At 37.7% G+C, this 26956-nt stretch overlaps 1 pseudogene; it reads right to left on the bottom strand.

Moving 5' to 3' along the window:
• The window catches only part of LOC120878836, a 126545-nt pseudogene extending 113794 nt beyond the window's left edge, over positions 1 to 12751 (bottom strand).
• Between the last annotated feature and the right edge of the window lie 14205 nt (positions 12752 to 26956).

Raw genomic sequence — 26956 nt, 5'->3', positions numbered from 1 at the left:
CTACAAGACCTTGTAGAACTAACACTCAAAAAAGATGTCCTTTTCATTATAGGGGACAGGAATGCAAAAGTAGGAAGTCAAGAAACACCTGGAGTAATAGCCAATTTGGCCTTGGAATGCAGAATGAAGCAGGGCAAAGACTAATAGAGTTTTGCCAAGAAAGTGCACTGGTCATAGCAAACACCCTCTTCCAACAACACAAGAGAAGACTCTACACATGGACATCACCAGATGGTCAACACCGAAATCAGATTGATTATATTCTTTGCAACCAAAGATGGAGAAGCTCTATACAGTCAGCAAAAACAAGACAGGGAGCTGACTGTGGCTCAGATGATGAACTCCTTATTGCAAAATTCAGACTTAAATTGAAGAAAGTAGGGAAAACTGCTAGACCATTCAGGTATGACCTAAATCAAATCCCTTATGATTATACAGTGGAAGTGAGAAATAGATTTAAGGGCCTACATCTGATAGATAGAGTGCCTGATGAACTATGGACTGAGGTTCATGACATTGTACAGGAGACAGGGATCAAGACCATCCCCATGGAAAAGAAATGCAAAAAAGCAAAATGGCTGTCTGGGAAGCCTTACAAATAGCTGTGAAAAGAAGAGAAGCGAAAAGCCAAGGAGAAAAGGAAAGATATAAGCATCTGAATGCAAAGTTCCAAAAAATAACAAGAAGAGATAAGAAAGCCTTCTTCAGCAATCAATGCAAAGAAATAGAGGAAAACAACAGAATGGGAAAGACTAGAGATCTCTTCAAGAAAATGAGAGATACCAAGGAAACATTTCATGCAAAGATGGGCTTGATAAAGGACAGAAATGATATGGACCTAACAGAAGCAGAAGATATTAAGAAGAGGTGGCAAGAATACACAGAAGAACTGTACAAAAAAGATCTTCATGACCCGGATAATCACGATGGTGTGATCACTCATCTAGAGCCAGGCATCCTGGAATGTGAAGTCAAGTGGGCCTTAGAAAGCATCACTATGAACAAAGCTAGTGGAGGTGATGGAATTCCAGTGGAGATATTTCAAATCCTGAAAGATGATGCTGTGAAAGTGTTGCACTCAATATGTCAGCAAATTTGGAAAACTCAGCAGTGGCCACAGGACTGGAAAAGGTCAGTTTTCATTCCAATCCCAAAGAAAGGCAATGCCAAAGAATGCTCAAACTACTGCACACTTGCACTCATCTCACACACTAGTAATGTAATGCTCAAAATTCTCCAAGCCAGGCTTCAATAATATGTGAACCGTGAACTTCCTGATGTTCAAGCTGTTTTAGAAAAGGCAGAGGAACCAGAAATCAAATTGGAAACATCCGCTGGATCATGGAAAAAGCAAGAGAGTTCCAGAAAAACATCTATTTCTGCTTTATTGACTATGCCAAAGCCTTTGACTGTGTGGATCACAATAAACTGTGGAAAATTCTGAAAGAGATGGGAATACCAGACCACCTAACCTGCCTCTTGAGAAATCTGTATGCAGGTCAGGAAGCAACAGTCAGAACTAGACATGGAACAACAGACTGGTTCCAAATAGGAAAAGGAGTACGTCAAGGCTGTATATTGTCACCCTGCTTATTTAATTTCTATGCAGAGTACATCATGAGAAATGCTGGATTGGAAGAAACATAAGCTGGACTAAAGATTGCCAGGAGAAATATTAATAACCACAGATATGTAGATGACACCATCCTTATGGCAGAATGTGAAGAGGAACTAAAAAGCCTCTTGAAGAAAGTGAAAGAGGAGAGTGAAAAAGTTGGCTTAAAGCTCAACATTCAGAAAACGAAGATCATGGCATCCGGTCCCATCACTTCATGGGAAATAGATGGGGAAACAGTGGAAACAGTTTCAGACTTTATTTTTGGGGGGCTCCAAAATCACTGCAGATGGTGACTGCAGCCATGAAATTAAGAGAGGCTTACTGCTTGGAAGAAAAGTAATGACCAACCTAGATAGCATATTCAAAAGCAGAGACATTACTTTGCCGACTAAGGTCCATCTAGTCAAGACTATGGTTTTTCCTGTGGTCATGTATGGATGTGAGAGTTGGACTGTAAAGAAGGCTGAGCACCGAAGAATTGATGCTTCTGAACTGTGGTGTTGGAGAAGACTCTTGAGAGTCCCTTGGACTGCAAGGAAATCCAACCAGTCACTCATAAGGAGATCAGCCCTGGGATTTCTTTGGAAGGACTGATGCTAAAGCTGAAACTCCAGTACTTTGGCCACCTCATGCAAAGAGTTGACTCATTGGAAAAGACTTTGATGCTGGGAGGGATTGGGGGCAGGAGAAGAAGGGGACGACCGAGGATGAGATAGCTGGATGGCATCACTGACTCGATGGACATGAGTGTGAGTGAACTCCATGAGTTGGTGATGGACAGGGAGGCCTGGCATGTTGCGTTTCATGGGGCTGCAAAGAGTCGGACACGACTGAGCAACTGAACTGAACTGAACTAAACTGGCTGTTGGATTGTAGTTCTTGCTTCTTCTGTCTGGTCTCTGATGAATGAGGATAAGAGGATTGTTCTATTTTTCTGAAGGGAGGGACTGGCTTTGGAGGAAAACTGAGTATTGTTCTGGTGGGCAGGGCCATGCTCAGTAAACCTTTAACCCAATATTCTGTTAATGGGTTGGGCTGTCCTCCCTCTCTGTTAGTTGTTTAGCCTGAGGCAGAATAAACATCTTGACAATACAGTACTCTTCTATTTGCTTTATTTTTGATTTTATTTGAACAAATAGCTACAGTAGGTATGCCCAGCTTTGAACAATAAGAACAATTTCATTATCTTTGAAGTTTCAAAAAACATTTCACATGTATTTTTATTGATTGTTAATTATATCTAATAAGACAGAAGACAGACATTAATTTTGCCCAAGAATCCAGAGCCATTTTCTTGGTAAGTACTAGCAACTATTATGGCATAAAGCTGTATTTTTATATATTAACTCAATTTTATAGTAAAAATATTTTATGTACAACTGTAAGGAAACTGCTGCCCAGATAGTTCCAACATAAAAATTGATTATATTTTAAAAATTCATTGAGTTGTTGGATACATAAATTGGAAAATACTTTCTCTGTAGAAAATAGTAAAAATTATATTATTTCCCAGGCTAGCCCAACAAGCCTATTTAAACCATATAGTAATTAAATTATACATTTATAAATATGGCTTGAATTCTGGGATCCAGGAGAAACTTTGGCTTCATTTATTGACATGGTCAGGTTGTCTTAACCCATGTAAAGTGAAATTCCCATTAATCTTCTTTACTCTCTGATTATTTCTTCCTAAAGGCCAGGTACACTGCCCTTTCAATCTACTTGATAAACCAACCCATTTCTAAGCAAACTTAAATGATTTGGTTGCTATTTAAGTAAGCTTAGTATCTCAGCAAAGTCAGAATTTAGTAAAATGTGATCCATAAGGCAAGAGTTGTTGGTCATCAATTACCTAACTCCCTCTGGTTTGATGGGAAACCATGAGGAGTTCAAGCAATAACATTGATAAGTGGATGAAAGAATAAAAGAGAAGGGAACGTGAGAACAAAGAGACATGCAGTCAGGATTCAAGGACAGAACTGAAGTCTAAACAGAGAAAGAATCCTGCCTCAAGAATCAAGGAACTTAGTTGGCTTTTGAGCCAACTGTAAAGGTGATTGAGTAAGAAGCAGTTGGCTATAAAAACCCAGTGAGAGAAACCGGTATCTAGAAAGATTTCAGTTGTTCAAAATAATTAAGTGAAAATAAGACAGGCCATGTGTTTGAATTCCTCCTATCATAGTTTATTTCTCAAGGTTCCCAGTACAGAACTTAAAGGAATTAAGACATTAAGAAAATGCTTCTCTCAAGTTCCTGTATCATGTGCAAAGTTTCCCAGAGAAATATCACTTGAGAACTCAGAGCAATACCCACCTTGGGGCTATATTAGGTTCTTCTATTCCCTCAGATCAACAACCTAAAAATAACCATATAGTTTGTTCTTAAAAAGAAGTCTCTAGGTAGCTTCAACCTTTCAGCTAGCAGTAAGAGTAGCAGTCTAACAGAAAGAGATCCTATATTGTAATATAGGAGCTAGGCTTTAAGAAACTAAATTGGATCATTGTACCTAAAATCCCTAGCTTGGCCATTAGAAGTTGAACTCTAGAAACATTAATGAACAATTACGTTTTCACTATTACAAAAGAGTTTCATCATGCACCTTCACTTACCCTTCTCTTTGTTCTCAATACATATGAATGTCTCCTTCTCACATGTAGAAAATATTTTCAGTGATTTTCTGACTCCAGCAATGCAACACTATGCCCCTACTCTCTTCTTGGTAAATCATGTTAATCTTCCAATAGGAGATGGAGTACATTATAATCAAGCACCATTTATTCAGCCTCCTTATTTAGGAAGAAAGTTATGGAGCCATGTAAAATAATTTCTAGTAAACTACTTGTACTTACACATACATATATTTTTAAAATCTGTGAAGAATTAACTGAAGCATGAATCACCTTATATTGAGAAGCTAAAATGTATCAAAATACACATAACAATGGCTAAACTAAATACTATCTCCTATTAAATATATCAGTTCAGTTCAGTCTCTCAGTCGTGTCCGACTCTTTGCAAACCAATAAATTGCAGCACATCAGGCCTCCCTCTCCATCATCAACTCCCAGAGTTCACTCAAACTCAATGTCCGTTGAGTCGGTGATGCCATCCAGCCATCTCATCCTCTGTCATCCACTTCTCCTCCTGCCCCCAATCCCTCCCAGCATCAGAGTTTTTCCAGTGAGTCAACTTTTCACATGAGTTGGCCGAAGTACTGGAGTTTCAGCTTTAGTATCATTCCTTCCAAAGAACACCCAGGATTGATCTCCTTCAGAATGGAATGGTTGGATCTCCTTGCAGTCCAAGGGACTCTCAAGAGTCTTCTCCAACACCACAGTTCAAAAGCATCAATTCTTCAGTGCTCAGCTTTCTTCACAGTCCAACTCTCACATCCATACATGACCACTGGAAAAACCATAGCCTTGACTAGACAGACCTTTGTTGGCAAAATGATGTCCCTGCATTTTAATATACTATCTAGGTTGGTCAAAACTTTCCTTCCAAGGAGTAAGTGTCTTTTAATTTCATGGCTGCAATCACCATCTGCAGTGATTTTGGAGCCCCCCAAAATAAAGTCTGACACTGTTTCCACTGTTTCCCCATCTATTTCCCATGAAGTGATGGGACCGGATGCAAAGATCTTAGTTTTCTGAATGTTGAGCTTTAAGCCAACTTTTTCACTCCTCTTTCACTTTCATCAGGAAGCTTTTTAGTTCCTCTTCACTTTCTGCCCTAAGGGTGGTGTCATCTGCATATCTGAGGTTATTGATATTTCTCCTGGCAATCTTGATTCCAGTGTGTGCTTCTTCCAGCCCAGCGTTTCTCATGATGTACTCTGCATATAAGCTAAATAAGCAGGGTGACAATATACAGCCTTGACATACTCCTTTTCCTATTTGGAACCAGTCTTTTGTTCCATGTCCAGTTCTTTTTTTTTTAATTTTTATTTTTACTTTGTTTTACTTTACAATACAGTATTGGTTTTGCCATATATTGACATGAATCCACCATGGGTGTACATGCGTTCCCAAACATGAACCCCCCTCCCACCTCCCTTCCCATAACATCTCTCTGGGTCATCCCCGTGCACCAGCCCCAAGCATGCTGTATCCTGCATTGGACATAGACTGGCGATTCATTTCTTACATGATAGTATACATGTTTCAATGCCATTCTCCCAAATCATCCCACCCTCTCCCTCTCCCTCTGAGCCCAAAAGTCCACTCTACACATCTGTGTCTCTTTTGCTGTCTTGCATACAGGGTCATCATTGCCATCTTTCTAAATTCTAACTGTTGCTTCCTGACTTCCATATAGATTTCTCAAGAGGCAGGTCAGGTTGTCTGGTATCCCTGTTTCTCTCAGAATTTTCCACAGTTTATTTTGATCCAAACAGTCAAAGGCTTTGACATAGTCAATAAAGCAGAAATAGATATTTTTCTGGAACTCTCTTCCTTTTTCCGTGATCCAGCAGATGTTAGCAATTTTATCTCTGGTTCCTCTGCCTTTTCTAAAACCAGCTTGAACATCAGGAAGTTCACGGTTCACATATTGCTGAAGCCTGGTTTGGAGAATTTTGAGCATTACTTTACTAGTGTGTGAGATGAGTGAAATTGTGTGGTAGCTTGAGAATTCTTTGGCATTGCCTTTCTTTGGGATTGGAATGAAAACTGACATTTTCCAGTCCTGTGGCCACTGCTGCGTTTTCCAAATCTGCTGGTATATTGAGTGCAGCACTTTAACAGCATCATCTTTCAGGATTTGAAAGAGCTCAACTGGAATTCCATCACCTCCACTAGCTTTGTTCATAGTGATGCTTTCTAAGGCCCACTTGACTTCATATTCCAGGATGTCTGGCTCTAGATGAGTGATCACACCATCGTGATTATACAGGTCATGAAGATCCTTTTTGTACAGTTCTTCTGTGTATTCTTGCCATCTCTTCTTAATATCTTCTGCTTCTGTTAGGTCCATACCATTTTTGTCCTTTATCGAGCCCATCTTTGCATGAAATGTTCCCTTTGTATCTCTAATTTTCTTGAAGAGATCTCTAGTCTTTCCCATTCTGTTGTTTTCCTCTATTTCTTTGCATTGACCCCTGAAGAAGGCTTTCTTATCTCTTCTTGCTCCAAATCTAGAACATATGCTGGTATAAGCTGTGTTCTATCACAGTTAAGTGTGAAACCTTGCTTCAAAATATTGCTCACTGTTAATTTTCAGAAGATCCATCATAGGACCATAGGAGTAATTGGTAGGCAAGTGACTGAGGAATACCAATTAGAGAACAAAGTCTTGGGTGATCAAAGTGCTTCTCTAGAAACTGTTGCATTCCCCATGATATTTAGGAAGGATACTATTAAAAGTGAGTGTGAGTGATAGTTGCTCAGTCCTGTCTGACTCTTTGCAACTCCATGGACTGTAGCCCACCAGGCTCCTTTGTTCATGGAATTCTCCAGGCAAGAATACTGGAGTGGGTTGCCATTTCCTTCTCTAGGGGATCTTCCCAACCCAGGGAATTGAATACAGGTCTCTGGCATTGCAGGCAGATTTTTTACCATCTGAGCCACCAAGGGATGCCTACTGTTAAGAGACATTTCTAAGTATAAAGACAGGTCAATTTAAAAAGTATCAGCTGATACTTGCTTGACTTTATCCTACAATCTATAGACAATACATTAGAATATGTAATGAATCCATACACCTTTTCCAAAGGAATACCCAAGACAGAAGTAGCAATAAAGTTATAAATGACAGTCATCAATCATATGAAATATTTTAGATGAAGTTTACCTCTCTTGAATAAATGGGGACTGGGCAAGCGGCCAGGATGGAGATACAATGTGCTTTTAACTTTGCATGAAAAATAATGTTCAGTTCCATGTTGCTGAACATAGTTCTGTTTTTGCCAAATAAATTCTCTACTTTAAATTACTGTCTGAATGCTTTATTAAAACTCTGCCTCTGGTATTTGTTTTGGAATCTGTAAGTTTTGTTGCTTCCCTACTAGGCTTCCCTAGTAGCTCAGACAGTAAAGCATCTACTTGCAATACTGGAGACCCAGGTTCAATCCCTGGGTCAGAATGGTCCCCTGGAGAAGGAAATGGCAACCCACTGCAGTATTCTTGCCTGGAGAATTCCAAGGACAGAGGAGCTTGGTGGGCTACAGTCCACGGGGTCATAAGCAGTCGGACACGCCTGAGCGCCTTATACACTCTTTTGTTGCCGCCTCCTGGTCGCTGTCCTCTGAAGATTCTACTTCTTTCCCACTGTCCTCTGACACCTCGGCTGCCCTCGGAAGTTGCGATATCCTTCCCCTGGTCCTTCTTGCTCTGACTGCTCCGTAGCCACAGAAAATTGCCAGCACCATGAATCACGCCACTCCTCCTGTACTTCTGTTACTGGCGCAGTAGGGATGTCAAAGCAAACACCCTGCTTTCCTTCGAGAACGACTATTCCCTTCACTTTGGCATCAATATTCTCACTCAGGAGCTCTTCAAGTTCTTTCCAAGCAGAACTAACGTTCGGCATTTCAATCGAGCACTGCAGATCATGGTCACAAAGCCTGCATTTGAGTTGCTCAAGGAGCGCTGGTCCACCGACGTGGCACCGGAGAAGTGGGCCAGGGCTGCTGCCGGGGCTTCCAGGGCTCCCTGCTCCCCTATCAGGTTCATTAGCTGACTGCTCCAAGTGACCAGTCGCAGTGGGAGGCTCAGAGTCCAAGAGCCTGATGGCATCTTTGCTAGAAGCTTTTATTATCTCTGTTGCAGAACGAACACCCATTCGCTTAAATATAATTCCCACTTTTTGCTCCATTTTGGCTAACTGGTATTCTTCTTTGTGCTGGGAAAAGCAGATGCAAATCCCGATCATTCCAACTCTACCTGGTCACCCAGAACCATGAACGTAGGGACTCCACATCCTTTGGTGGAGAACTTTGAACAACCAGGTGAACCTCAGGGATGTCTAACCCATGTGCAGCAACATTGTTGGAACCCAAACTCCAAAATCACCTTTTCTAAAACCTTTCCTGGTGATTTCCCTTTGCTTCTGTGGGTTGTCTCTGTGTAATAACAGGATCTTGCCTTATGGCCACATTCTGCGACAACTCCTGGGCTTCTTTCTTCATTTCACAAAATACGATAGTGCGCCCTTGAAAACCACTATCTCCAATAACTGTGGCCCTCTGAGTCCTGTGGCACTTGATAGCCAGATGCTCTACAGTTATTGCTGTTTTCTGCATCTGTTTACCAACCAGGTCCATTTATTCATATGTAGATTTCATGTATTTCTTAGCAACATTACACAACCAATGAGGGTAAGTTGCAGAAAAAATAATGTTCTGGGTTCTCTTCTGAATCATTCTTGCATGCCATGGATAAAATCTCTTCCACTTGATCAGCAAAGCCCTTGTCCAACATTTGGTCAACCCATCCAGGACAACACACTTAAGTTTGGTGAGATCTAGCTTGCCATTCTGCAGGTGGTGTTTTTTTTTTTAAACTAATTTATTATTTTTTAATTGAAGGATACTTGTTTTACAGGATTTTGTTGCTTTCTTTCAAACATCAACATGAATCAGCCATAAGTATACATATATCCCTCCCTCTTGAACCTCCCTCCTATCTCCCTCCCCGTCCCACCCCTCTAGGTTGATGCAGAGCCCCTGTTTGAGTTTCCTGAGACATACAGCAAATCCCCATTGGCTATCTATCTTACGTATGGTAATGTCAGTTTCTGTGTTACTCTCTCCATGCATCTCACCCTCTCCACCCCTCTCCCCACGTCCATAAGTCTGTTCTCTATCTCTGTTTGTCTGTTTCTCCACTGGTGCCCTGCAGATAAATTCATCAATACCATCTTTCAACATTCCATATATACGCATTCAGTTCAGTTCAGTTCATTTCAGTCACTCGGTCGTGTCCGACTCTTTGCAACCCCATGAATCGCAGCACCTATATGATATTTATCTTTCTTTTTTGACTTACTTCATTCTGTATAACGGGCTCTAGATTCATCCACCTCATTAGAACTGACTCAAAGGTGTTCCTTTTTAATGCTAAGTAATATTTCATTGTGTGTAGGTACAACTTCAGTATCCATTCATCTGTCAGTGGACATCTAGGTTGCTTCTATGTTCTAGCTGTTGTAAATAGTGCTGAATAAGACCAGAAACTGTAAAACTCTTAGAAGAAAACAGGCAGAACACTCAACGACATAAATCAAAGCAAGATCCTCTATGACCGACCTCCTAGAGTAATGGAAGTAAAAAAATTAAACAACTGGGACCTAATTAAGCTTAAACACTTTTGCATAGCAAAGGAAACTATAAACAAGGTAAAAAGGCAACCCTCAGAATGGGAGAAAATAATAGCAAATGAAAAAACTTACAAAGGATTAATTTCCAAAATATACAAGCAGTTCATACAATTCAATACTAGAAAAACAAACAACCCAATCAAAAAGTGGGAAAAAGACCTAAACAGACATTTCTCCAAAGAAGACATACAGATGGCTAACAAACACTTGAAAAGATGCTCAACATCACTCATTATTAGAGAAATGAAAATCAAAAAACTACAATGAGATATCACCTCACACTGGCCAGAATGACCATCATCAAAAATTTTACAAACAATAAATGCTGGAGAGAGTGTAGAGGAAAGAGAACCCTCTTGTACTGTTGGTGGAAATATAAATTGATATCACCACTATGGAAGGCAGTATGGAGATTCCTTAAAAAAAAAAAAAAGTTAGAAACAAAACCACCATATGACCAGGCAATCCCACTCCTAGGGATACACCTTGCTGCTGCTAAGTCACTTCAGTCATTTCTGACTCTGTGTAACCCCATAGATGGCAGCTGACCAGGCTCCCCCGACCCTGGGATTCTCCAGGCAAGAACACTGGAGTGGGTTGCCATTGCTTTCTCCGATACACCCTGAGGAAATCAAAATTGAAAACGACACAGGCAGGTGATCTTTGATACGACCTGATGTCCCAACCAGGATATCAACCCCATTCCTCATGCATTCAATTTGCCCTCCGTAGGATGTTCCACCATAAAAACAAGCAGTTGCCAGCTTTTTTGTGATGTCGCTGAATTCTCTGCTTACTTGACTTGCCAACTCCCTGTGGGTGCAAGAACCAGTACTGAGGGGCAGGGCCTCTCTTCCAGTCTTGCAGTTCTCCCTGAAGTTTTTCAACCAAAGGGAAAGCAAAGGAGAATGTCTTTCTGGTACCTGTCCATGCCTGTGAAATCAAATCCTTCCCACTATAGACTTGGTGAAACGTCTTTGCTTGTATGGGAAACAGGAAGGTCACTCCACGGGCTTTGAGAAGTTTAATAGTTTCTTCAGATATAGGAAAATTAGAGAAAGCTCTTTTTTTTTTTTTTTTTTTTGCTCCACAGTCATTTCCTGCTCTAACTCACTGTCTTCTTCACTGGTAGCTTCCTTGGATTTGGAGTCAGATCCAAAATCAGGGAACCTATTCTTGAAGTTGCGGCTTTTCTCTCCAGTTTCTTCATTTGTCTCTTTTTCTTTCTTCATCTTTTTGGGCTTAGGTGCATCAACTTTTCCTCAGTAGGCTCTTCATTTTTTATAACTTTTTTGGTTTTACTAGAAACAATTGTCTTTTCACGGGGCTCCTTCGATTTTTTTGAACTTTTGTTTTTAGGAGAAATAATGTCATCTTGAGACGGCTCCTCTTTCTTTTTAGCCTTTTTGGATTTAGGAGAATTCATGTCAACCTCAGAAGGCCCTGCTTTCTTTTTAACCTTTTTAACTTTAGGGGGTCAATTGCCAACATCCACTGGATCAGGCAAAAAGCAAGAGAGTTCCAGAAAAACATCTATTTCTACTTTATTGACTATGCCAAAGCCTTTGACTGTGTGGATCACAATAAATTGTGGAAAATTCTGAAAGAGATGGGAATACCAAACCACCTAACCTGCCTCTTGAGAAATCTGTATACAGGTCAGGAAGCAACAGTTAGAACTGGACATGGAACAACAGACTGGTTCCAAATAGGAAAAGGAGTACATCAAAGCTGTATATTGTCACCCTGCTTATTTAACTTCTATGCAGAGTACATCATGAGAAACACTGGGCTGGAAGAAACACAAGCTGGAATCAAGATTGCCAGGAGAAATATCAATAACCTCAGATATGCAGATGACACCATCCTTATGGCAGAAAGTGAAGAGGAACTCAAAAGCCTCTTGATGAAAGTGAAAGAGGAGAGTGAAAAAGTTGGCTTAAAGCTCAACATTCAGAAAATGAAGATCATGGCATCCGGTCCCATCACTCCATGGGAAATAGATGGAGAAACAGTGGAAACAGTGTCAGACTTTATTTTTTTGGGCTCCAAAATCACTGCAGATGGTGACTGCAGCCATGAAATTAAAAGATGCTTACTCCTTGGAAGGAAAGTTATGACCAACCTAGATAGCATATTCAAAAGCAGAGACATTACTTTGCCGACTAAGGTCCGTCTGGTCAAGGCTATGGTTTTTTCAGTAGTCATGTATGGATATGAGAGTTGCACTGTGAAGAAGGCTGAGTGCCGAAGAATTGATGCTTTTGAACTGTGGTGTTGGAGAAGACTCTTGAGAGTCCCTTGGACTGCAAGGAGACCCAACCAGTTCATTCTGAAGGAGATCAACCCTGGGATTTCTTTGGAAGGAATGATGCTAAAGCTGAAGTTCCAGTACTTTGGCCACCTCATGCGAAGAGTTGACTCATTGGAAAAGACTCTGATGCTGGGAGGGATTGGGGGCAGGAGGAAAAGTGGACGACGGAGGATGAGATGGCTGGATGGCATCACAGACTCGATGGATGCGAGTCTGAGTGAACTCCGTGAGTTGGTGATGGACAGGGAGGCCTGGCATGCTGCGATTCATGGGGTCGCAAAGAGTCAGACACAACTGAGTGACTGAACTGAACTGAACTGAACTGAAATGAACTGAACTTTGGGGGAAATCATTTCTTCTTTTTCTTCTGCTGCCTCTTCAGTCTTATGAGATTTTGGCTTTTCTTTTTTACCTTTCCTCTCATTTTGCTTTACCAGCATCTCCACTTTCTCCATGGCTGTGTCTGACACCAAGTCCACATCACTAAGAAGTTTCCTCGGCATCACTCAGCACAAGTGTACACCAAGTGGTCTTGTCTATCACATAGAGAGGAAGAGGCACGGCCATTTTTGATTAGGAGAAGAAGAAGCCCAAGCCCATGACAATTCTAGATTTGATCCCAGAACAGAAAAGTGATGTGAATGAGACAGAGAAAAATTTGAATGAGAGTGAATTCTCACACTGTTGCATAAGTTCTAGGCCCCACAATAACCTGATCATCTGATCCCACAAAGGCCCTGGGAGTTCCCAGGGAATCTGACTTTGAAGGACAGTGGGATTCTATTACAGAACTTCCACAGGACTAGGGGAAACAGAGATTCTTGGAGGGCACAAACAAAACTGTGTGTGCACAGGACCCAGGGGAAAGGAGCAGTGACCCTGTAAGAGACAGAGTCAGACCTGCCTGTGAGTGTTTGAGGGTCTCTTGCAGAGGACTGGGTCTGCAGTGGCCTGCTGCAGGGACAGAGGAACTGGCAGAAACAGTCTTGGAAGGTGAGGTTTGGCATAAGTCCTTTTGGAGGTCACTTTTAGCCAACTGCATCTATAATAGCTTTAGAAAGATTAAAATTTAGCAAAGGAGGTGAAAGATTTGTACATTAAAAACTATAAAACCTTGATGAAAAAATTTAAGAAGACAAAAATAAATGGAAAGATATTTCATGCTCATAGACTGAATAATTAATATTGCAAAATCCCCATACTACTCAAAGCAATCTACAGATCCAATGAATTTCCTATAAAATTCCAATGGGATTTTTCACATAAATAGAAAAAATAATCTTAAAATGTATATGGAGTCACAGAAAGCACTGAATATATAAAGGGATATTGAGCAAGAACAAAGCTGGAAGCACCATACTTCCAGATTTCAAATTATGTTACAAACTAATGAAAAAACATATTTCATAAAAACAGGCACATAAGCCAATGGGACAAAATAAAAGACCTAGGTGGAAGCCCACATATCTATGGTCAACTAACCTTCTACAAGGGTCTCAAAAATACAATACAATGAGAGGAAAGGATAATCTCTTCAATAGATTGTTGGGAAAATTTGATATCCACATGCAGAAGAATGAAACTGGATACACAAAACCAACCAAAATCAGATTAAAACCTAAATCTATCATCTGAAACCACAAAATTCCTAGGCGGTGGGGGGAAATATGTGGAAAGGGCTCCATGACACTGTTCTTGGCAACGACCTTTTGGATGTGAGACACAAAGGCACATGCAACAGAAGTAAAAATTAACAAATGGGATTAAAGAAAAAACTAAAAATCTTTTGCAGGACAAAAGCAACAATCAGCAAAATGATAAGACAATGTACAGAATGGGAGAATATATCTGTAAACCACATGTCTAGTAATTGATTTTATCCAAAATATATAAGGGATTCCAATAACTCGGTAGCAAATAAACAAACAATCCAATTTAAAAAATGGAAAGAGGCCCTGAATAGATATTTCTCAAAAGAAGAGGTTAACAGTTACATTAAAATGTGTTTAATATCATTAATCATCAGGAAAATGCAAATCAAATCCACAGGACCTATTGCTTCATAATTATGAGAATGATTATTATCAAACAAAAGATAACACGTATTTGGCAATCACGTGTTGAAAAATAAAGAACCCTGGTACATTGTTGGTAGGAATGTAACTGGTACAGGCTTTATGAAAAACATATGGAGATTTCCCAAAATACTTAAAAACAGAATTACCATGTGATCCAGCAAGCCCACTTCTGGGCATTTATCCAAAGAAATTAAAATCAGGATATCTGCACTATCATATTCATTCCAGGACTATTCACAATTGCCAACATATGGAAACAATCTAATATTCATCAGTGAATAAATGGATAAAGAAAATGTTATACACACACAGACATACACACAATGGAATATTACTCAGCCTTAAAAAATAGAAAATTCTGTGATTTGTGAAAACTTGGATGGAACTGGAGGACATATGCTAAGTGAAATAAGACAGAGAAAAATAAAAACTGTATCATCTCACCTATATATGGAACCTAAAAAAGTCAAACTTCTGGAAGAAGAGAGTAGAATGGTGATTAGCAGGGGCTGATAGGAGGAAATGAAGAGACAGTGGTTAAATGGCACAGTTTCAGTTATGCCAGATAAGTAAATTCCAAAGATGTATTCTGCAGCATGCTACTTATAGCTAATGATACTTTATTATAGATTTAAAATTTGCTAAGCCTGTAGATATTAATTTCAGACCCTAAAAATTCCTCGGAAAACTACTAGAACTGATAAAAAAAAAAAAGGAAGCAAAGTAGCAGGATACAAGGTTAACATACAGAAATCACTTGCTTTTATTTACACTAACAATGAAATATCAGTAAAGGAAAGTAAAAAAGAAATCCATTTTTAAATCACATTTAAAAAAACTAATGACCTAAATGGGGAAAGAACTTGAAAAAAAAATCATGTATATGTATAACTGAATCACTTTGCTGTACGCCTAAAACTAACACAACATTTTATTAATAAATCAACTATAGTCCAATATAAAATAACTTTTTTTAAAAATTTAAGCATTTAGTGATAAAGCTGACTGAGGAGGAGAAGGACTTATATGCTGAGAACTATAAAACACTGGTAAAGAAAACTGAAGCTGATTCAAAGAAATTAAAACATATCCCATGCTCTTGGATTATAAAATTAATATTGTTATAATAGCAATACTAACCAAAGCAATATACAGATTTCATGTGATCTATCATATTACCCAAGACATTTTTCAGAAAATTAGTATAGATAATCCTAAAATTTATATGGAATCATAATAGTCTAGAGTTGCAAAAAATCCCTGAAGAAAATAGAAAAAAAATTGATATATAACCACCCCAGACTTCAGGCAATACTGCAAAGCTACAGTAATCAAAACATCATGGCTTTAGCATAAAGACAGTCATCTGGATCAATGAGCTATCTCAATCAATGGAATAGAAAACAGAGCCCAGAAATAAACTCATAAGCCTACAGTCAATTAATCTTTGACAAAGGAAGCAAGAATATATTAAAACAGTAGAAGAAAAACAGTCTCTTCAGTAAGTGGTGCTGAATCAATAAAGTTAGAACACATGCTCATCAGTTCAGTTCAGTTCAGTTCATTCGCTCAGTCGTGTCCGACTCTTTGCGACCCCATGAATCACAGCACGCCAGGCCTCCCTGTCCATCACCAACTCCCGGAGTTCACTCAGACTCATGCACATCGAGTCAGTGATGCCATCCAGCCATCTCATCCTCTGTCATCCCCTTCTCCTCCTGCCCCCAATCCCTCCCAGCATCAGAGTCTTTTCCAATGAGTCAACTCTTGGCATGAGGTGGCCAAAGTACTGGAGTCTCAGTTTTAGCATCATTCTTTCCAAAGAAATCCCAGGGCTGATCTCCTTCAGAATGGACTGGTTGGATCTCCTTACAGTCATGCTCATACCATACACAAAAATAAACTCAAAATGGCTAAAAATTTTTTAAGAGACATGACACCATGAAACTTCTATAAGGGAGCATAAGAAAAACTTGTTGACATAAATCATGCCAATGTTTTCTTAGGTCAGTCTCCCAAGGCAATAGAAATTAAAGCAAAAAATAGATAAGTGTAACTTATTCAACTTAAAAGCATTTTCACAGCAAAGAAAGCCATAAACAAAATGAAATGACAGCTTACAGACTAGGAAAAAGTATGTGTAAGTGATACAATTGACAAAGGACTTAATTTCCAAAATATGAAACAGCTCATGCAACTCTAATAGCAAGAAAACACTCAATCCAATCAAACCATGGGCAGACCTAAATAGGCATATTTTCCAAAGACATAGAGATAACATATGAAAAGATGCTCAACAGTGCTAGTTATTAGAAAAATGCAAATCAAAACCACATTGTGGTATTGTCTCACATTAGATAGAATGGCCATCATTAAAAATTCCACAGATAGAAAATACTGGAAAGAATGTGGAGAAAAGAGAACCCTCCAGTATTGTTGGTGGGAATGTAAATTGGTGCAGACACTGTGGAAACTGTATGATGATTCCTTATAAATCTTATAATAGAGTTGCCATGTGATCTAGCAATCTCACTCTTGGACATATATCTGGAGGAAGCTATAATTCAAAAAGATGCATGCACCCTAATGATCACAGTGGCACTGTTTACAATAGCAAACTATGGAAGCAACCTAAATGTCCATCGGCAGATGGATGTATAAAGATGTGGTACGTGTGCACCATGGAATACTACTCAGATGTAAAAAATAATGAAACTATGCCATGGGCGAACCTAGAGACTATCACACTAAGTGAAGTAAGTCAGACAAAGACATCTGCTATACTGAATCATTTATATGTGGAATCTAAAACATGACACAAATAAACTTACTTACAACAGAAACAGAGTCACAGACATGAAAAATGAGCATGGCTACCAAAAGGGAAATGGGGGTGGGGAAGGAATAAACTATGAGTTTGAGATTGCAAATACAAACTACTATACATAAAATAAACAACAAAGTCCTACTGGATAGCTCAAAGAACTATGATCGGTGTTCTGCTAACCATAGAGAAAAAGACTGTGTAAACATATGGGTATCTGAATCACTGTGCTATACACCAGAAACAAATGCACGCAACATTGTTAATCAACTATATTTCAGAACGCATGTACACCCGTGGTGGATTCATGTCAATGTATGCCAAAACCAATACAGAATTGTAAAGTAAAAAAAATAAATTAAAAAAAAATTCATTAGAGCCAAACAATTGTGGCATTTTATCCTGTATTTGTAACTTAAATGCTTTTAAAACGTGTATTGAAAAATCTCTCAGTTCAGTTCAGTTCAGTTCAGTCCCTCAGTCATGTCCGACTCTTTGTGACCCCATGGACCACAGCTCGCCAGGCCTCCCTGTCCATCACCATCCCCCAGAGCTTCCTCAAATTCATGTCCATTGAGTCGGTGATGCCATCCAACCATCTCATCCTCTGTCGTCCCCTTCTCCTCCTACCTTCAATCTTTCCCAGCATCAGGATCTTTACTAAGAGTTAAAGAATACATTTATTTTGTGTACTCAATTCCTTCACCTCTTTATTTCAATATTAATGTTCCATAAAAGTCGCCCATATAAACTGCATAATGCAGTAATTTTTAATGTTTGCAAATTGTACTGCAGCCATCACTACTTTATAATTTTAGAACATTTTCATCACCTTAAAATTATGGGTGGTTGTTTCTCATTCTCATCTACATGTCAATTCCAAGCATCTACTTTCTCTTAAGGTTTGTCTATTCTGGATAATTTATATAGATAAAATCATAAAATATGTGGTTTTATGAATAGCTTATCATAATGCTTCACTTAGCATAATGTTTTTAAGAACCACCCATGTTGTAGAATTTTGACATTTCATTTCCTTTCATGATAGAATAATATTCCTTTGTACAGATGTATAATATTTTATTTATCCAGTCATCAGTTGGTGGACATTTGGATTACCTTTTGGTGTTATTAATAATTTTGATATGAACATTGTTCAAGTTTTTGTGTAGAGATATATCATTTTTCTCTTGGCTATATATACCTAATGATGAGATTTCTGGTCCTATGGTAATTCTGCTTAACATTTTGAATAACTTCAACTATATTTGCCAAAGAAACATAATTTTACATTTCACCACCAAGGTAAGAGCTTTCCACAACCCCACCTAAATGTATTAATTTTTATTATCGTGGCATTCTAATAGGTTATGCAGTGATATCTCACTGTGGTTTTGATTTGCATTTTGCTATTAATTAATGATGCTGAATATATTTCTTATTGGACAATATTCTTATTTGTCCATTTTTATCAGCTTTGAAGAAATGTTTGTTCACCCGTTTTTAATTGGGCTATTCATCTTTTATTATTGTGTCACATATAGTCTTTATATAATCTGGATACAAGCTCACTGTTACATATTATTAGCAGTTAAACATCATTCTTCTCTAAAGAGACATTAAAGCCCTAACACTCAGCACCTCAGAAGAGGATCTTATTGGTAAATAGCATTGTTGAATATGCAATTGATTAAATTGATATGATATACTGGAATAGAGTGGGCCTTTAAACCAAAATGACTGATACCCATATAAGATGATGGCCATTTCAGATGCTGAAACAAATACCTAAAAATGTTTAAGTGACTATGAAATTGTATAACGGGTAGAGGCTAGAGACACATAATATAAAAGTCTAGACTGTCTTGAAGACTGCTTGTATAAATATTGATAATAGAGGTAATTCATGTAAAAGCTTAGAAAGAAAAAGAATTTAATAGAAAACTTCTATCTTCTTAGAAAATACATATGTTAAGACATACTTGTCTGTGGTTCTGTGTGCATGAGTGCCTACATGTTTATTATTAATTGTCCAATATCTCCCTGATACTGAGATATAAAATATAGCATATGCATCAAATTATCTTTCTAAAGTCAAAAATAAAAGTTAAATTCTCAAATACACCTGCACCTAACAATTTCAGATAAGACATGTACTTAGATAGGTTGAATGTGTTTAGATCTTATAGCCTAGAATTTACATGTACACACAGTCACAGTCACACATTTACAAACACATATACACACACAGTTGTGCACAGGTCCTAGAAAAACTCTTCATATGTGATTAGGAATCATAAAAGAATACTCATGATAACATTTTTCAGTGACAAAATATTTAAACAAGTAGATATTTGAGACAACAGCATCTTATAAAGCAATAAATATATTTGAATTAGAGCTATATGTGACTATGTAAGTGTTCTCCAAACTTAAATTTGAGAAATAGAGCAAATTATAGATGAAAACACACTGTATGACCCTTAATATAAGGTACAAGCACATTAAAACCTGGCCTATGTATCATTTATAAATATGATCATATGTAGTAAAAGTATAAAGAAATTCAAGTTCAATAGAGTGAGGAAGAGGAAAGCAAAGGTTAAGAGTTAAAGAGAAGTATAGACAGGGGCTTTAATTTTCTGACTGGTTCCCAAGTGTTTATCAAATTAATATCTGTGTTGGATGAGGCTAGTTTCCACAAAAATCTAATCTTTTCCTTCACAGAGTAAACTTTCAGCCAGGATTATATGGAGACTACTTCTGCTAGATTCCAAGCAGTAAGCTGTAGCTATGTGACTAAAGTCAATAGTCAATAAAATGATTTCCAGGTCAAACCATTAACAGAGAAGGTATGCTTAATCCATGATCCATACCTCCTTTCTTTTACAATGGGCTCCAACTAGCACGTGCCATTGGTCCAGCTTCAAATATGGTGGAGAAAAAAAACAGGAATGAATTTTAGGACCTTCTGAAAGGCTCTAAGCAGAACTATCTGCCAATTTGTAATAGCTCCTTTGTAATAGTAATAGAAGAGGGGTACCCAACCTTCTATCATTTATATCAGTTCTTTGTGTGTCTATACAACATTTCTTTATGTTTACCCTGACTAAAACAATGTCTATATATTTTATATGTCTAAACTAGTCTATAATATAAAATGAAAAAAGTGTGGCACATATGGTATTCTACTATTTCTAATTTTCTTGCAATGTACTATATTTTAAAATGGCCTTAAGAATCAAAATTTATCAAAGGAACACATAAGAAAATATTGTTTTTTCTATGTACATAATTTTTATGTATAATTATGTAAGTGATTGAAATTTTTATTAATTAGTTGCCAAGGTAAAAAAGCAATTAACTCTGTTAGAAAGATGAGTTCTTATTTCTAACTCATACGCTGTTTCTCTCCTTCATTAATCTCTCAGCAAATTGATAGACAGATCTAATTCAGTGAGTTAAACTGAACATGACTGCTCTTTGTTAAAGATAAATGTTAATAAAGCTTTAAAATATGTCTCCAACAAGTAAACGTACCTCCATTGGACAATGCAATTTATTTCACTTTTTACAAACAGTAAAAATAAAAATACTTACTAGCATAGTTCTTTTGTTGTAGATGTCTTACTCTTCTAACATAATTTTTATTCCTTTCTTTCAAAAACTTCCACTTTTCCGTTGTTTGGAACCCTCGTGATAGACAAGGGGACCAATCTATGCTGTAATTATGGGGGTACTTCCTAAGGCTGAGTTTAAACACACTCTTTTTTTTTCAGAAGTGGGCAAATAATCTAATGAAAAAAATTAATGTTTACCTGGAAATATTGAGAACGGATATTGCAAAGTGATCCCTTGTTTCTGTTCTTTCAGAATAACAGCTGTAAGGGATGCCCTACGCTTATTACATCCCTCAGTATTCTGATAGGAAAACAGAAGCTTTCCTAGGCATCTCAAGCAGTAAAGATTCCAATGCAGGTTATTAGAGGCTTACACAGCTTTTGAAGGGCTGGAAAGTAAACATGAGAGACCATTGTTAGATTTTGAGAAAATCAGAAATGCAGGATTTACAGGAAATCGTTTCAGTCATTTCAGATGCTGCAGAAACAATGTGGGAGATTCCATTACAACAGGATGTTGGGAAGGTAATGGCAAAACCCACGTGTGTAAACTCTCTCTGCCCACACACCTGCCTACAAGCTGAAGAATAATGGCTTCTCCTTCTCTTAGGATTTTCAAACATCCTGAAAATGTGCTACTTGTTAGACTCTAACAGGAAATTCTGCTAACAAGAAGCTCTGGAAAATATAGTTCTCAGACGTCTTGCTTGTGAACTAGAGGAGGGTAAGGAAGGCAGCAAGGATGATACTGTGTCACAACAGGAAATCTGGAAATAAGACTTGTCCTGTAGCCATCTGGCTTCTACACAGAGGAAAACCATCTCCAAGTACAGGTCATTAGAGTCATACAGATCTGAGATGGAATTCTAATATTCTTAACCTCAAGATTCAGCCGTCCGTTAGACTTCTCAATTACCTAAACCAATTAATTCTTGTATTGCATTAAAAGATCCTTCTACTTCATTAAAGTGCTTTTGGCTTTTTTGTGTTTTTTTTTTTTGCATTGAAATTCCATCTGTAGAAACCAAGAGGATCTTCACTAATGCAAACAGAAGCGGAACGATTGTGGACTGTGATCTTAATCAACCTGTCTTTTCTTTGATTATGGGAAGATAATGCCTCACAAACGAATGGTGCCTTAGCTTGGGCTGCCATAACAAAATGCCATGCAACAGATGGCTTAAACAATAGAAGTTCACTTTCTCATAATCCTCGAGGTTAGAAGTTTGAGATCAAAGGGACCAATGGGTTGGTGTTCTTACGTGTACTCCTATCCTGACTTGTAGACTGGTGCCAACTTGCTACGTGCACACATGGGCATTCCTGAGGACGCACTCATGGAGGGTTAGAAAGACAGTAAGCTTTCTGGTGTCCCTTATAAGGGCACTAATCTTATCCTAGGAGCCCCCTTCATGACCCAATTTAACTTTAATTATCTCCTAAAGGCTGCATTTGCAAATAATAATACATTGGGTCTTAGGGCTTTAAGATATGCATTTTGAGAGACTTAATGCAATCCATGCTATTCCACCCCTCTCCTCCCCCACCAAATGCATGTCCTCTCACATTCATTCTATCCCCACAGCAAGCAAAGTCTTAACACATTCCTGTATAAATTCATATAAAGGGTCATCAAAATATTATCTAAATTCAGTGTGAATGAGATTTAAGATACAGTTCTTCATGAGGTAAAATTCTTCTGCAGCTGCGACCCTGTGAAATCAGACTGAATAAAAATAGATGAAAAATGGTCAAACTCCTAAGCAGACAACTTACCAAAAGGCATTTAAGCATATGAAAGGATATTCCACATGATTTGTTATTAGTGAGTTGGAAATTAAAACAGTGAGTTATCATTATAAAGCTGGAACACAGAAACACTAAATCCTGGTAAAAGTGTGGAGTAAAAGAAACTCATTCATTGCTGACGGCAATGAAAGAATGGTACAGCCAGTTTGGAAGACAGTTTGGTAGTTTTATACAAAATTACACACATTTTAGCATACAATATTGCTACCACAGTCCTTGGTATTTATCCAAATGGGCTGAAAACTTATTATGTCCACAAAGAGTTCTGCATGCAGGTGTTTGTTGAAGCTCTATTTATAAGTGCCAAAGCTTGGAAGCAATAAAGATGTTCTTTAGTAGGTAAGTGATTTAACAAACTGTGTTAAATGCAGACACAAATATTATTCGGTGATAGAAAATAATTTATCAAGTTATGAAAAGATATGGAGAAAATTTATCTGCATATAGCTAAATGAAAGGAGACCAAAAAATGGATATTGTATTACTCCAACTATATGAAATTCTGAAAGATAATAATCATGGAGACAATGAAAGATCAGTGTCTGCCAGAGATTGGAGAGAAGGAGGGAAAACAGTCAGAACAGGAAATTTTTAGGGCACTGAAAACATTGGCTCTCTGTATGTTTATACAATGGTAAATACATGCCATTGTGCATCCCTCAAAACCCACAGAATGCAGAGCACTTAGAAGGAACCCAATATAAACTATGAACTTTGGGTGACAATGTCAACATAAGTTCATTGATTGCAACAAATGTACCATTGTAGTAAGGAATATTGGTAGTGTATATTTGTGAGGATAAGGGATTCATCCTATCATTCACTATACCTTTTGCTCAATTTTTCTGTGAACCTGAAACTGCTCTAAAAATAAAATATATTTTTTATAAGTTAAACACATACTTAGTGTAACACCCAAGTCCACTCCTAGTTATGTTCCTAAGATATTAAAGCATACATTCACAAAGATTTGCCTGCAAATGCTCATAACAGCAACATTCTTAGATGCTAAAAATTGGAAACAATCTAAATGTTCATCAACATGTTATTGGATAAATTGAATCTGATTATCCATTGAATTAACATAATTAACCAATAAAAAGGAAGGAAATACTGATACACACTACAACATGAAAGAATTTCAAAAACATTATGCTAAGTAAATGAAGTTTGATGTAAGCCATACATTGCATGATTCCATTTATACAAAACATCCAGAAAGGGTAAACCTAGAAAAAACAGGAAAATAGTGTTCTTTAGAGATGGATTAGGGATGGAATGCAAACAGATAAGAGGAATATTTTGGAAGTGATGAACATATTCTAAAACTGAATTTTGATGGTTCTCCAAATCTATAAATTAATTTAAAATATTTCAATCACACATGCAAAAAGTGTGAACTTAATGTTGTGCAAATTTTTACTCAATAAAACTGTTTAAAATGACAGCATTTTTTTTTTTTTGGCAATTTCCAAGCTTGATTATAAAATTCACAGTAAAATTCAAAGGACCTAAAATAAGAAAGGAAAAAAAAAAAAAAACTTTTGAGAAAGAACAAAGTCTGAGAGCTAGTACTAAATGATTTTAAGATAAAACAAAATTAAAGTAACAATACAGCACAACATTTTGCATCAAGATGGAGAAATAGATCAATGGAATTAACTATGGAATATGTTAATATGTTCACATGAATATAGACAAATGGGTCTTGACAAAATAAAAAACAATTCTGTAGATAAAGAAAGCCTTTCAGTATACTATTTACTAAAATAATTAAATTCCATATGGAAAAGGTAAATTTTGAACAATATCTTGCACCAGATAAACAAATTAACTTAAAACTGATTCTATACCTAAGCATAAAAACCTGACAGCTTTCCCAGTGGCTCAGCAGGTAAAGAATCCATGTGCAATGCAGGGGACACGGGAGACCTGAGTTCCATCCCTGGGTCGGGAAGATCCCTGGAGGAGGAAATGGCAACCCATGCCAGTCTTCCTGCCTGGAGAATCTCGTGGACAGAGGAGCCTGATGGGCTACAGTTCAAGGGGTCGCAAAAAATCAGACATGACCAAGCACAGAAGCATAAAAGCTAAAATAATGAAACTTTTAGAAGAAAGCATGAGAAAATGTTTGTGACCTTGGATTAGGTGAAGGATTCTTAGATACGATATTGAAAGCAAAAGCTCTACAAGACAAATAATAATCTAGACTTCATTAAAGTTCACTAAAGTGTGAACATTAAAGTGTCTTCATTAAAGACACTCACAGGAGACTGAACACAACTGGGAAAAAACTTTGCAAAACATAGATATAATAAAGAATTGTATTCAGATTAAATAGAGAACATTAAAAATCAAATAAAAATGATGACAACAAAACTTAAAAAATGACCCAACGTTTGAGCAGATACAGTGTCAAAGAATATTGGATTTCAAACAAGGACATGAAAAAGTGCTCAACACCATGAGTGTAAAGTAAAGGAAAATAAAAAGAAAAGAAAACCATAACATACTGCTATGTAACTATTGCAGTGTCTAAAGTTGGAACACTGACTATATCAAGTGTTGCCCAGATTGTAAAGAAAATTGAACTCTCACACACAGCCGGTACAGATCCAAAATGATATGCTGCTGCTAAGTCTCTTCAGTCGTGTCCGACTCTGTGCGACCCCATGGACGGCAGCCCACCAGGCTCCCCCAACCCTGGGATTCTCCAGGCAAGAACACTGGAGTGGGTGCCATTTCCTTCTCCAGTGTGTGAAAGTGAAAAGTGAAAGTGAAGTCGCTCAGTCGTGTCCGACTCTTAGCAACCCCATGGAGGGCAGCCTACCAGGCTCCTCCATCCACAGGATTTTTTTTTTTTTTTTTGTCTTTTAATTTTATGGCTGCAGTCACCATCTACAGTGAATCCACAGGATTTTCTAGGCAAGAGTACTGGAGTGGGGTGCCGTTGCCTTCTCCGAAAATGATATAACCACTCTGGAAAACAGTTTGGCAGGTTAACATGCTAAGCATACCCCCATTATTTTTCTTCTATGTATTCTCCCAAGAAGAAAGATATGTCTATACAAAGCCTTGTGCACAAATATTAATAGCAATTTTATTTGAAATAGGCAAAAGCTGGAATCAGCAAAATTGTTCCTCAACAGGTGCACAGAAAAATTACAGTATATTTATGTAATGGAATTTTACTTGGCAATGATAAAAAGTGAGCTATTGATATACAACTTGGATGGGTGGGTATAAAATAATTATGCTAAAGAAGCTAGATAAAAATATTATACACTGTATTATTGCACTGTTATAAAGCTCTAGAATGTACAAACTAACCTGCAGTGATAGCCAATCATTGTCTTCCCACAGAGAGAGGGATTGCCAAAAAAGTTAGAAAAACTTTAGAAAGTGATAGATGTTTATTATCTTAATGATATTGATAGTCCCACAGGTGTATAAGGACATAAAGCCTATCAAATTTAAAGTTTTAAATCCATGCATTTACTTTACGTCAGTTACATCTCAATAAAGTATTGAAGGAACAAGCAGTACAAGATAAATTTAGAGGAGGTCGGGACCCAAATTAGGCAGGCTCAGCAAGTTTGTACAAATTTCAAATTTTTAATGAGAGAGGGAAACTTTTGAAATGCTTTCAGAAGGAAGGATATATTTTAATTTGCATATATTTGTTGATGAAATTAGGAGAACACAGAATGTGACCCAGGACAGATCATTTTACTTAACAAATAGAGCGATCATAGTGTTGGAAGACTGTTACAATCCACCAGGAGCTGCTGCTGTGAAACATGACCCACCAAAGGGTTTGGAGCTCCTACGGAGCATTAACAGATACATTAATTAATGTAAGGAGGCTAATAATTACCAATATAAGGAGAGAATTGACTAACTACAGGGTTTTACACCAATAGTATATGCATGTGAGGGTAGAGAGAACTAAAGATCGGTAAAGAATGATTAAGGCTGGAGAGTGCATAGAAGAAGCTGCCTAAATTCAAAATTTTGTTAATGCCCTACTCTCAGTGGTCAGTGCAAAGAAGTAGAGGAAAACAATAGAATGAGAAAGACTAGAGATCTCTTCAAGAAAATTAGAGATGCCAAGGGAACATTTCATGCAAAGATAGTCTCAATAAAGGAAGAAATGGTATGGACCTAACAGAAGTGGAAGATATTAAGAAGAGGTGATAAGACAGAAGAACTGTACAAAAAAGATCTTCACGACCCAGATAATCACGATGGTGTGATCACTTAGCTAAAGCCAGGCATCCTGGAATGTGAAGTGAAGTGGGCCCTAGGAAGCATCACAATGAACAAAGCTAGTGGAGGTGATGGAATTCCAGTGGAGCTCTTCCAAATCCTGAAAGA

The sequence above is a fragment of the Oryx dammah genome, unplaced genomic scaffold, assembly GCF_014754425.2.
Source record: "Oryx dammah isolate SB20612 unplaced genomic scaffold, SCBI_Odam_1.1 HiC_scaffold_19, whole genome shotgun sequence".
In the NCBI taxonomy this organism is placed as follows: Eukaryota; Metazoa; Chordata; class Mammalia; order Artiodactyla; family Bovidae; genus Oryx; species Oryx dammah.
This window is presented reverse-complemented; position numbering and strand designations above follow the sequence as displayed.